This window comes from Oryctolagus cuniculus, chromosome 6 (genome assembly GCF_051225735.1).
Source record: "Oryctolagus cuniculus isolate XC-2025 breed Fujian yellow rabbit chromosome 6, ASM5122573v1, whole genome shotgun sequence".
Taxonomy (NCBI): domain Eukaryota; kingdom Metazoa; phylum Chordata; class Mammalia; order Lagomorpha; family Leporidae; genus Oryctolagus; species Oryctolagus cuniculus.
In genome coordinates, this window is record NC_142872.1 from 48,250,648 (window position 1) to 48,262,991 (window position 12,344).

The window sequence follows — 12,344 nt, forward strand, 5'->3', positions numbered from 1 at the left end:
ATGGCCGCTACTGCTGGCACAATGTGCCAGTTCGAAGCCAGGAGCCAGGTGCTTCCTCCTGGTCCCCCATGTGGGTGCAGGAGCAACTGGGACTAGAACCCAGCATCCATAGAGGATGCCAGTGCCACAGGCAGAAGATTAACCAAGTGAGCCATGGTGCTAGCCCCCCAAAATAAATTTTTTTGAAGAGGATTATATATTTATTTGAAAGGCAGAATTACAAAGAGATCTTCAGTCTGCTGATGCTCACTCGTCAAATGACCTCAACAGCTGGGCCTCAGCCAGGTTGAAGCCAGGAGCCTGGAATTCAGTTAGGGTCTCAGGGGCCCATGTACTTGGGCCATCTTCACTGCTTTCCCAGGCACATTAGCAGGGAACTGTGTTGGAAGTGTAGTGGCCAGGACTTGAACTGGTGCTCATTTATGATACTGCATTGCAGACTACAGCTTAACCCACTTGGCAACAGCAGCACCCAAAATAAACTTTTAATTCCATTTTTCCATGAACTTTTTGACATATGCTGTCGTCATTTCCCATAAAGCAGGGGTGGGGGAATCGTTTTTCTGCCAAGGGCCATTGGATATTTGTAGCATCATTTGTGGGCTGTACAAAATTCTCAACTTAAAAATTAGTCTGCAGTAGATTCATTGGATTTTTTTTTTATAAGTATTTTTATTTTTTGACAGGCAGAGTGGACAGTGAGAGAGAGAGACAGAGAGAAAGGTCTTACTTTTGCCGTTGGTTCACCCTCCAATGGCCGCCGCGGCCGGCGCACTGCACTGATCCGATGGCAGGAGCCAGGTACTTATCCTGGTCTCCCATGGGGTGCACTCCCGGGCCACAGCAGAGAGCTGGCCTGGAAGAGGGGCAACTGGGACAGAATCCGGCGCCCCTACCGGGACTAGAACCCGGTGTGCCGGCGCCGCAAGGCGGAGGATTAGCCTAGTGAGCTGTGGCGCCGGCCGATTCATTGAATTTTGAGACTGCCTGCCATTGCCTTGGCACGGCCTAGCCAAATGATTTCAAGAGCATTATACAGCCCATGGGCCAGACACTCCCCATCTCTCCCAAAAGATACAGAGGTAAAGTAACTTTCCCAAAATCACACACTTAGTGGCAGAACAAATTCGTAAACCCAGTCTGTTTGATTTCAAACTATAACAGAATTTCATAACAAAAATCTGACTACCTACGAAGCCTCTGCTGTAATAAACTCTACACTTTCCTGCTTGTTTACCCCTTGGCTGCATCCTTAATTGGGCAGGCCTTCACTTTTTGAGACAGAAGTCTTGGTGTCCTCCACATACCCTTTCTTGCGATCTCATAAGTAAGGTAGTCTAATTGTTACCTTAATATTTAAGTTTGTCTGCAAAGAACTTGAATGAAATTGTTTTTACTGCTAAAGAGCTCACTCACTGAACAAGATATGCTGGATTGACAATGGGTAGTATAACAGTGGCAGGGAGGATGGTGTAGGAAGGGAAGGAACAGCTTCTCTTTCTCTCTCTTCAGGTACTTTTCATTGTCAGTTTATTGGAATTTTATTCAAAAAGCAGGCAGACAAGAGAGAGATGCAGATCTTCCATGTGCTGGGTCATTCCCCAAATGCCCACAGTAACTGGAACTGGGCCAGGCCAAAATCTAGAACCTGGAACTCAATTCAGGTCTCTCACAAGAGTGGAAGGGACCCAAGACCTTGAACCATTGCCTTCTTTCTAATGGTACACATTAGCAGGAAGCTGGAGTCATAACTAGAGCCAGGCTTGAACCCAAGCAGTTCAATATGGGATGCAGGCATCCAAGCAGCTTCTTAACTGTTGTTCCAAATACCTGTCTCCCTCCCCGGCCCCCTCAGTTTTTCTACAGATGTGTTACGTGTTAACTTTTGTGCTAGTGTGTGCCACCCAAAGAGGAGGAAAAAAGGCAAAAATGAGCCAGGTACATAAAACCATCCTCAACAAATATGTTTCAGGAGTGGGCAGTGTAGCGCTGTGGATTAAGCCACTGCTTGGGATGCCTGCATTCCGTGTCAGAGTGCCTATGATCGAGTTCTGCCTCTGCTTCTGATCCAGCTTTCTGCTAATGCGCACCCTAGGAGGCAGCAGATGAGGGCTCAATTACTTCAGCCCCTGCCAATCACATGGGAGACCCAAATGGAGTTCCTGTCTCCTGTGTAAGCCTGACCCAGTCCTGATTATTATGGGCATTTGGGGAGTGTACCAGAAGATGGAAGATCTCGATCTCTCCCTCTCCCCCTCTCTCCCCCTCTCTCCCCCTCTCTCCCCCTCTCTCCCCCTCTCTCTCCCTCTCTCTCCCTCTCTCTCCCTCTCTCTCCCTCTCTCTCCCTCTCTCTCCCTCTCTCTGAACCAGAAGATGGAAGATAATTTTATCTCTCTTTCAAGTAAAATAACCGAAAACAAATATGTTATAGAAAATTAAATATTTTTCCATAACATTAGAGAAATAGTAAGTTTGAGGTTCAGCTTTCATACAACTAATGCAGGCTTTTAAAAAACATTTATTAAGGTTGAATGATTGGCCTAATAGTTAAGATGCCCACATCCCCTGTCAGAATGCCTGGGTTTAAAACCCAGCCACACTCCTGACTCCAGCTCCCTGATAATGCAGGCCCTGAAACGTAGTGATGGTGACTCAAGTGATTGGGTTCTTGCTATCCATGTGGAAGATATGGATTGAGTTCTTGGTTCCCAGTTTTAGCCTTGCCATGGGTGTTTTGGTTTTGAACCAGGAGATAAGCGCTCTATGTACCTGTCTTTCTCTGCCTTTGCCTCTCCAGTGAGTAAAAAAACCAAAAAATTTAATTTGATTGAATGTCTGTTAAAAAATTAGCAGTGTTCTTTTGATACCTTAATATATTTTGACTTTTCTAGTGCCATCTGGATTTGACAGTTGAGTGGTTTGTCTCAAAGTGTCACATATTCCACTCTTTTCCCCCAATTTAGTAAAACCTTTCATTTTGGTCTTTTAGCCCAGAGAATCATATTTTAAGTTCTATAAATATTTTTAAGATAATTATTTTTATTGCAACTAGCCTTAATATTCTAAGTAGTACAATACTTTTTTCACTTTTTCCTCTTAAAATTGATATATCATTTACATCAGATGCTACAGTCTGTCAGTTCTAATGTATACAGTTCAGTGATTTTCAGCAGCAGTATACACCTATGTAGCTCACATCCCTGTTGAGATACAGAACACTTCCATCAGATCAGAAAATCCCCTTGTGCACTTCGCCAGTTATTCTTTGACCACCAACCCCAGGGGACCACTGTTCTGATGTCTGTCCCACAGGTGTGTTTTTCCTGCTGCAGACTTTTATATACAATGATGTTCACTTTTAAAAGATAAACAATTTCTATTTTATATTTCATCTCAGTCTAAATATTTGCATAGCTTAACTTGAAAATTTGTAAGAATATCTTATAGTGGCAACATAGTACAATGAAAGCCCTGTCAACTATGAGAATATAGACTGCATTTAGCTAATTGTGGTGATATTTTAAACTATTTTTATGCTGTTTTGATAAATACCTTTGTGAGATTGTCACCAAGAAAGCAGCAAAACAAATGAAGAGAAATCTTCACTGCATATATTGATCAGTTATAATAGGTCATTAGGAGCAGGATAGCATTACTCTTGATTCTTTTACAATAGGTGGATTTTAAGGGTAGCAATTTAGACTAGCAGTTAGGATGCCCACATCCTATGTTGAAGTTTCTGTGTTTGATACCTGGACTTGCGCTTCTGACTGCAGCTGCCTGCTAATGCAGACTATGAGGCAGTGGTGATGGCTGAAGTAATTGGATTCCTGCTACTCATGTGCCATACCTGATTTAAATTCTTTGCTCTTGGCTTTGACTCCTGCTATTTCAGATATTTAGGGAGTGAGCCAAAGAATGGATGCGCTCTTTCTAACTTTCAGGCTCATTTACTAATATTAAAAAACAAACAAACAGGAGTGAGTATTAAGGTGTAGTGTTGGGTTAAGCCACTCCTTGGGATACCCACATCCCATATCAGAGTGTCTGGGAAGGCAGAGATGATGGTCCAAGTATTTGGGTCCTTACCAGTCACTTTGGAGACCTGAATATAATTCCCTGCTCCTGGCTTCAGCCTGACCCAGCCCTGTCTGTTGCAGGCATTTGGGGAGTGAACCAGTGGGGTGGAAGTCAGTCAGTCTCTCCCTCCCCCTCCCTCTCTCCCTCCCTCTCTCCCCCTCTCCTCCCTCCCGCCCAAACCTCAAATAAATAAAGGTTTTTTTAAAGATTGATTTATTTTATTTGAAAGGCAGAATCAGAGAGAGAGCAATCTTCCATCTGGTTCACTCCCCAAATGAGCTCATTTGCCTGGCTCAACCCCAACTTCATCTGGATCTTTCACATGGGTGCAGAGACCTAGGAACTTTGGCCATCCTCCACTGCTTTCCCAGGCACATTAAAAGAGAGCTGGATTGGAGTGGAGTAGCTGGGACTCGAACTGGTGCCCATGTGAGATGCCTACACTGCAGGCAGCGGCTTAACGACAGCACAGTGCTGGCCCCAATACATAGTTTTTTAAAAATGCAAATTAAAACATGAGTCTCATCTGTCAGGTCAAAAAGTTGATCTGATGTTGACAGGAAGAAGACATAGGAACTCACATATGTATGCTAATAATTTCAATTGCTGTATCCTCTCTGTGGGATACAGATAACAAATTTTGATATGAGCATTTCCCTAGACCAGGGCTGTGTCAAACTGGGCCAACTTAGCATGGCCCAGTTTCCCCAGTAACTAGTATCAGTTTCAATCTCAAAAATTATAATTTTTCCATGAGGAATAGGTCCTTTTACTCTTTAATCAAATGACATGCCAAGCGAGTGAGGCAAAGTTAGTTCCCGAATTATTTTATTTATTGCAAAGCACACAAAGCAGGACAGGCAAAATAAGCTAAATATTTGCTAAAATAGGAGAAAATAGGTAAATAAAAAAATTACTCAAGTACAGAGTGATGATAATGAACCAAACACCCTAAGTCCATGGAGGAAATTTATGAGCCAAACACTGTAAGTCCATTGTGGAAATTTTCTAGATAATCCAGGTAGACATACTTGATGCTGTCTTGTTGCTTGATGAGTTCATTGTTCATTGCCCTACACTCTAGAAGTAAAGCAAAGGGCTCTGCACAACAGCAGAGCCCTCAGTGGCTGGAGGTTTTTTTTTTGTTTTGTTTTTGTTTTTTTGTTTTTTTGACAGAGTTAGAGAAAGGTCTTCCTTTTTCCGTTGGTTCACCCCCAAGTGGCCCGCGTTGTGCCAATCTGAAGCCATGAGCCTGGTGCTTCCTCCTGGTCTCCCATGCGGGTGCAGGGCCCAAGGACCTGGGCCATTCTCCACTGCACTCCCGGGCCACAGCAGAGAGCTGGACTGGAAGAGGAGCAACTGGGACAGAATCCGGCACCCTGAGTGGGACTAGAACCCAGGGTGCTGGCGCCGCAGGCGGAGGATTAGCCTAATGAGCCGCGGTGCCGGTCATGGCTGGAGGTTTTAAAGAGTGAATTCTTGCAAGAAAGATGGAGTCACAGTGAGAAATAATCTCACATGCTCGTTAGAAGGTACTAACATGTATTGCCCAAAAGGTGTATTATCTTGGAAGTCATCCTTGGAGAGAGAGGTCCAAAACGCGAACTATCTTATTGGCATTTAGGTTCATGGTTGTCAGCATGGCTGTAGTTGACCAGTTAGGTAATGGGCCTCCTTGGTATCAGCCAGGGGTTGTCACTGTCGCTGTCAGCCTCTATGAAGTAACTGGGTTCCTTGCTCTCCCAGCTTTTTGGTCAGCTACAGCTTGTGTCACAAGAAAACACCAGAGTTGGTGCTGACAGAGCAGAGCCACATTAATCATAATTGAAATACTAATTTACTTAGACCCATAAGAATCGTCATACAACAAACATATCACAACAGGCTGCCAGCAGAACTTTCTGCAGTAACATGTATGTTCTCTATCTGTGCTTTTCAGTATGGTAGCGTTAGCCGCATGTAGCTGTTGGGCACTTGAAATGTAACTAGTACAACTGAGGAACTGAGATTTATTTTAATTAGTCACATATGCCTGGTGGATAACATATTGGACAGCACAGCTTTTAATCCTTGGTTTTTTTCTAGCTATTATAATTACTAGAGACATACACAGATGTTGTATGTATAAAATGTATAATAGCATCTTTCATAATTTTGGAAAGTTAGAAAACATACTGAACAGAAAATATTTGTTGAAATTTATTCTTTCTCCCTTTATTTGTTGGTGAGCCCCTAAAGGCTTTGGAATTTCTGAATGATAGGGTGTCTTTTGTTATTCAGAATGAGTCCCCTTTAATAATATCAGTGTTTAAGCCAGTAAGTGACTTAGGATGCCCCCTAGACAGTTTCAGGGTGAGACTTGTCACCCTATAGTCCCAGGTGTATAGAGGATTGCAACTACCTACCAAAGTCCAAGAAAGAATGAGAGCAGGTACTGGAGATTGAGCTGTACTAAAAATCATTTTTTAAAATTATTTAGTTTACTTAATTGTATTGGAAAGGCACAGAGATAGAGATCTTCCATCTGCTGGTTCATCCCCATATACCAGGGCCAAGCCAAAGCCAGGACATTGGAATTCTATCAGGCCTCCCACTTTGGTGGTGGGAACCCAAATACTTGAGTGATCACCTGCCACCATTAGTGTGTCATTATCAGGAAATTAGATCAAAAGTGGAGTAGCATGCACATGAAACCTCAGATGGAAGCAGTTTCTGCAAGCTGGCACTGTTAGATGGGATCATAGATAAGGCAGGGCGAGTAGACATGGACAATAAGGGCTGGTTCTGAGGTAAAGGTGGTAGGAGCTTTGAATTCCTGGGCGTGAGGGGGAGATATAGCAAGCGAGAAGGTGAGAGCCGGAGTTTTGGTTTTTTAGCAAGAGCTTTAGAAGTTAACAGAATTTGAGCCAAAGAACATGAACAGAGATAGAAGGCTTAGAAATAGGAAATTTTCCACTATTCTGAACGCTCATAGAAGGGTGGAAATCCCAATAATGTTAGGGTTAAATGTGCTGTTTTATGTTTTAACAAGTTGTCGAGGTAGGAGACAACCGAGAGGAGGATCAGACAGAACACGGGACACAGAAGCTCCCATGGTGACCCGTGGAGTCGGACTGGCAGATATCGGGCATCCCCAAGATAATGGCCATCCAATGAGAGGATATGGGAACAGAGGGTGGGATCGTTACCCATGCACCCACTAGAGCCCAGGCCATAGCCCATAGAAGGGAAACATGGGGTTAAGTCATCACCCACACCCACTGTTGCCCGGACCCAGAGTCCGTAGAGGCACGAGGCCATAGAGCATTGTGTCTGCTACCAGGACTTTGGGGGCGAAGTCACGTAGAATCACAACCCGTAGAGAGTCACAGTGAGAGGGTCCTCCACCTGCCCTGTCTTACCTCAGGAATTTTGGAGGGCTGATGTGTGTATGGAGATCGCAGAGTGTTCAGTGGTGAAGAAGGAGGTCTGGGGATGAATTCTGTGGTTGGCAGAAATCCAAGATCCCAACACAGCTCAAGTAGAGAGCAAGGTCGATGGGAGAGCCTGGATCCAAGTCACTGCACCAGTGAAAGGAAAGGCAACCACAAAACACCAAACACCAGAGTAAGGGAAAAGGTTTATTGTTGGGTGGGGGAAACCCTGTAGGCTGCCTCCCCGTGCACAGAGAGAACAACAGCCTGTACTGGGAGAACAGGTCTTATATAGCTTTGCAGAGGTAAGATAATGGGAGCGGCAAATCCTAGTAGGGTGTAGGGGTGGAGCTGACACTTGAGATTGGGCTGTTTGGTCACCTGACTTCTAGTAAGGCTGGGCTTAGGAAGATGGCACCATTTTACTAACAGGCACTACATCCCCCTGGAGAAGCCACCTCCTGCTAGAATCCTTTCTTGACCGCCCTTCCAATAACACCCCTTTCAACATGAAGCAGCCAGAGTAATCCTTGTCTGGTCCCACTAACAGAAGTTAGGGCCCATTCTTCTTGAGGGGGGAGTGTGAGGAGTCAGATGAGTCAATAGGCAGTCAGCGTGGTCCCTGTGGAATTTGGGAAATGCTTGCTTCCCCCAAAAAAATTATCTAGCAAGAACAAAACACCCTCCTTCCTTAGGAATCTCCAAATGTGCCATGGAATTGCAAGGGAGTGGTGATTTCATCTTCCTGAGCTCACGGTTTATTGTGAAAACAAGTTACATATCCCACCCTTCTGGATGGTTTTTGTTTTATCAAGAGCAAGCCAAATGGGATAAAGGATTGTAAATCGCCGGCGCCGTGGCTCACTAGGCTAATCCTCCACCTAGCGGCGCCGGCACACCGGGTTCTAGTCCCGGTCGGGGCGCCGGATTCTGTCCCGGTTGCCCCTCTTCCAGGCCAGCTCTCTGCTGTGGCCAGGGAGTGCAGTGGAGGATGGCCCAGGTGCTTGGGCCCTGCACCCCATGGGAGACCAGGAAAAGCACCTGGATCCTGGCTCCTGCCATCGGATCAGCGCGGTGCGCCGTCCGCAGCGCGCCGGCCGCGGCGGCCATTGGAGGGTGAACCAACGGCAAAAGGAAGACCTTTCTCTCTGTCTCTCTCTCTCACTGTCCACTCTGCCTGTCAAAAATATATTAAAAAAAAAAAAAAAGGATTGTAAATCAGGTCTTTTGATGGGCTTTGTCCCTACCTGGTAACTGAATGCTAGTCTCATTGTTTTTGGTTTTTTTCCTTCAAAATTGTGCTTAAAAACCCCAGTACCTTGAGGTCCTTAGGGTTTTTTTACTCTTTTTGAAGCCCCCCTTCATGCTGCTCTGGCTGGAGGTCTTTGACTCTAATAAGTCTTGCTTTTTAAATTAAAAAAAAAAAAAAAAAGTGGAGTAGCCGTCACATGAACCAGGCACTCCAATATGGATATAGGTGTCCCAAGTTAAGTCATAACTGCTGCACCAAATAAATGCCCACCCCTGTATTAAAAGTCTTGAACATGAGATTTGTTAAACATCCAGATTGCTGAACACCTGGCCAGCACCCCGGAGAGGGCATAGAAGCTCAAACCTTGCCCTATACATCTCTTCATCCGGCTGTTCATCTGTGTCTTTTATAATAGCCTTAATCTTTTTTTAATAAAGATTTTATTTATTTGAGAGGAAGAGTTACAGACAGAGGGAGAGACAAAGGTCTTACATCTACTGGTTCACTCCCCAAATTATCGCAGTGGCTAGAGCTGTGCATTCTGAAGCCAGGAGCCACGAGTTTTTTCTGGGTCTCCCACGTGGATGCAGGGACCCAAGCACTTGGGCCATCTTCTACTGCTTTCCCAGGCCATAGCAGAGAGCTGGATTGGAAGAGCACAGCTGGGACTAGAACCAGCACCCAATGGGATGCCGGTGCCACAGGTGGAGGATTAACCTGTTGCACCATAGCACTGGTCCCTGTAATAGCTTTTAAAATCAACCAGTAGGCCAGCGCCATGGCTCAATAGGGTAATCCTCCGCCAGCGGCACTGGCACCCCAGGTTTTAGTCCCGGTCAGCACGCCGGATTCTGTCCCGGTTGCTCCTCTTCCAGTCCAGCTCTCTGCTGTGGCCCGGGAGTGCAGTGGAGGATGGCCCAAGTCCTTGGGCGCTGCACCAGCATGGGAGACCAGGAGAAGCACCAGACTCCTGGCTTCAGATCAGCATGGTGCGCTGGACGCAGCAGCCATTGAGGGGTGAATCAACGGGAAAAAGGAAGACCTTTCTCTGTCTGTCTCTCTCACTGTCCACCACTCTGCCTGTCCAAAAAAAAAAAAAAAAAAAAAACCGGTAAACCTAAGTGTTCCCTAAGTTCTGTGAGCCATCCTAGCAAATAGTTAAACCCAAGGAGGGAGTGGTGTAACCCTGTGGGAATCAATGGAGACTTGTAAGTGGCTTTTGATGTATGGTCAGCCTTGAAGAACTGTGTCCTTACCCTGTAGGGTCTAACATTATCTCTAGGTTGATAGTTTTAGAATTGAGTTGAATTATAGGAGATCTAATTTGAGAACTTTGAGATGTGGAAAACACCCTTGAGTCTGATGTTAGAAGTGCCATGAAGGTAAGAGAAAAACAATGTGCTTCCCCCAGAATATGAATTAATTATTTTTGTATGCTTGCAGGTGTTTTGTATACAATACAAGTGTTAAAACAAAGATAGATAAATTTGAGGTATTAGCATGGAAAGATGCCCAGACCATGTCAAAATGAGTTAATCAAATTATAGAACAGTGATGATTCCTTTCAAGTCAGAAACCTAGTGAAAAAATGTTTATACATAAAAATTTCTAAGTATACACTCCAAATCATAAGCAATGAGTAACTCTGAGGGAAGTAATTATTAGGGAATTTCATTTATATTTAATGCAATTTTGTAATGCTTTTTCTTCTAGTAAGCATACGTTACATTTATACCAATAACATGAAAATTCCATTTTAAGAATATAAATAAATAGGGGCTGGTGCCGTGGCTCACTTGGTTAATCCTCCGCCTGTGGCACCGGCATCCCATATGGATGCCGGGTTCTAGTCCCGGCTGTTCCTCTTCCAGTCCAGCTCTCTGCTGTGGCCCGGGAGGGCAGTGGAGGATGGCCCAGGTGCTTGGGCCCCTGTACCCGCATGGGAGACCAGGAAGAGGCACCTGGCTCCTGGCTTCGGATCAGCGCAGTGCCGGCCGTAGTGGCCATTTGAGGGGTGAACCACCAGAAGGAAGACCTTTCTCTCTGTCTCTCTTTCTCACTGTCTATAACTCTGCCTGTCAAATAAATTAAAAAAAAAAAAAGAATATAAATAAATAGAAGTTGATTTTTTACACCAAAATAGGTCAGATAAAGAGGACCTCTGAGGATTTGGGAAAGAATTGGTAATTTTTATAGATTTGTGTGTTCCTAAAAGTTTTCTCTTTGTGCCAGACATCAGCAGCCAGCATCTGTTAATTAGGCTGACCTGACTTGCCCTGTGGCTGAGAAGATAATCCAGGCTCAGGTGGAGTGTCACTTCTCAGAATTCATAAGTCATGAGTAATGGAGGAAGATGGCAATTAAAAATTGACAAAAACAGGCAAAATCTCTTACTGAGAACACAGCGTATGTGTATGTTTATTTCAGCAGCAAATCTTAACTGTTACGTGAAAACTTAAATGTTGATCTACTACCCCAAAGAATTGGATATTAGGGGCTGGCACTGTGATGCAGCAAGTTATGCTGCTGCTATATGGGCTTCTGTTTGTGTCCTGGCTGCTCCTCTTGTGATCCAGCTCCCTACTAATGTACCTGGGAAAGCAATGGAAGATGGCCCAAGTGCTTAGGTCTGCCACTCACAGGGAAGACCTGGATGAAGCTTCTGGACCTGTGGTCCAGCTCTGGCTGTTGCAGCCATTTCCAGAGTGAATCAGCAATGGAAGATCTCTCTAAATCTACCTTCAAGCCAATTTTTTTTTTTTTTTTTTTAAGATTTATTTTATTTATTTGAAAGACAGAGTGAGAGAGAAGAGAGAAAGAGAGGGCTTCATTTTCTGGTGGACTCACCAGATGACTGCAACAGCCAGAGCTGAGCTGATCCGAAGCTAGGAGCCAGGAACTTCTTCCAGGTCTCCCATGCGGGTGCAGGGGCCCAAGGATTTGGGCCACCTGCTGCTGCTGCTTTCCCAGGCCATAGCAGAGAGCTGGATCAGAAGTGGAGCAGCCAGGACTTGAACCGTTGCCCATATGGGATGCCAGTGCTGCAGGCTGGGGCTTTAACCCACTGTGCCACAACACTAGCCTCCCAAACCGCTTTTTAATAGAAAAAGTATCAAATTTCAGCTAACGTTTGATGTACACTAGGTACATAAAGCAGATAGGACAGATCTGGTCGCAGAAAGGAATTATACAAAGATGCTGCCTTGGTGATTTTAGGCTGTTGTAACAAAATATTTAGACTGGATAATCTATAAGCAATAGACATTTACTACTTACAGTTCTGGAGGCTGAGCAATCAAAATTCAAAGTGTCAGATCTGATGTCTGGTAAGGGCCTGTTCCCGATAGATGGCACCTGGTATATCCTCATGTGGCAGAAAGGGCAAGGGAGCTACCTTCAATCTTTTTTATAAGGATGCTGTTGGCTCTGAAGAAAGCAGAGCCCTTAAACTCTAACCTCTTCCCAAAAGATCCACCCCTTAAAATCACATTATTAGGGATTAGGTTTCAATAAGATTTTTGGAGGGAAACATTCAGACCATAGCAAATGTTTAAAATTTTGGGACCTGTAGCATATACTGCAATATAGGTGGTCCTATA

General features: G+C 44.7%; 1 protein-coding gene across 4 annotated transcripts in view; it reads left to right on the forward strand.

Moving 5' to 3' along the window:
- TTC1 (tetratricopeptide repeat domain 1) overlaps positions 1-12,344 on the forward strand; it is a 106,146-nt gene that overhangs the window by 21,775 nt on the left and 72,027 nt on the right. The window lies entirely within an intron of this gene.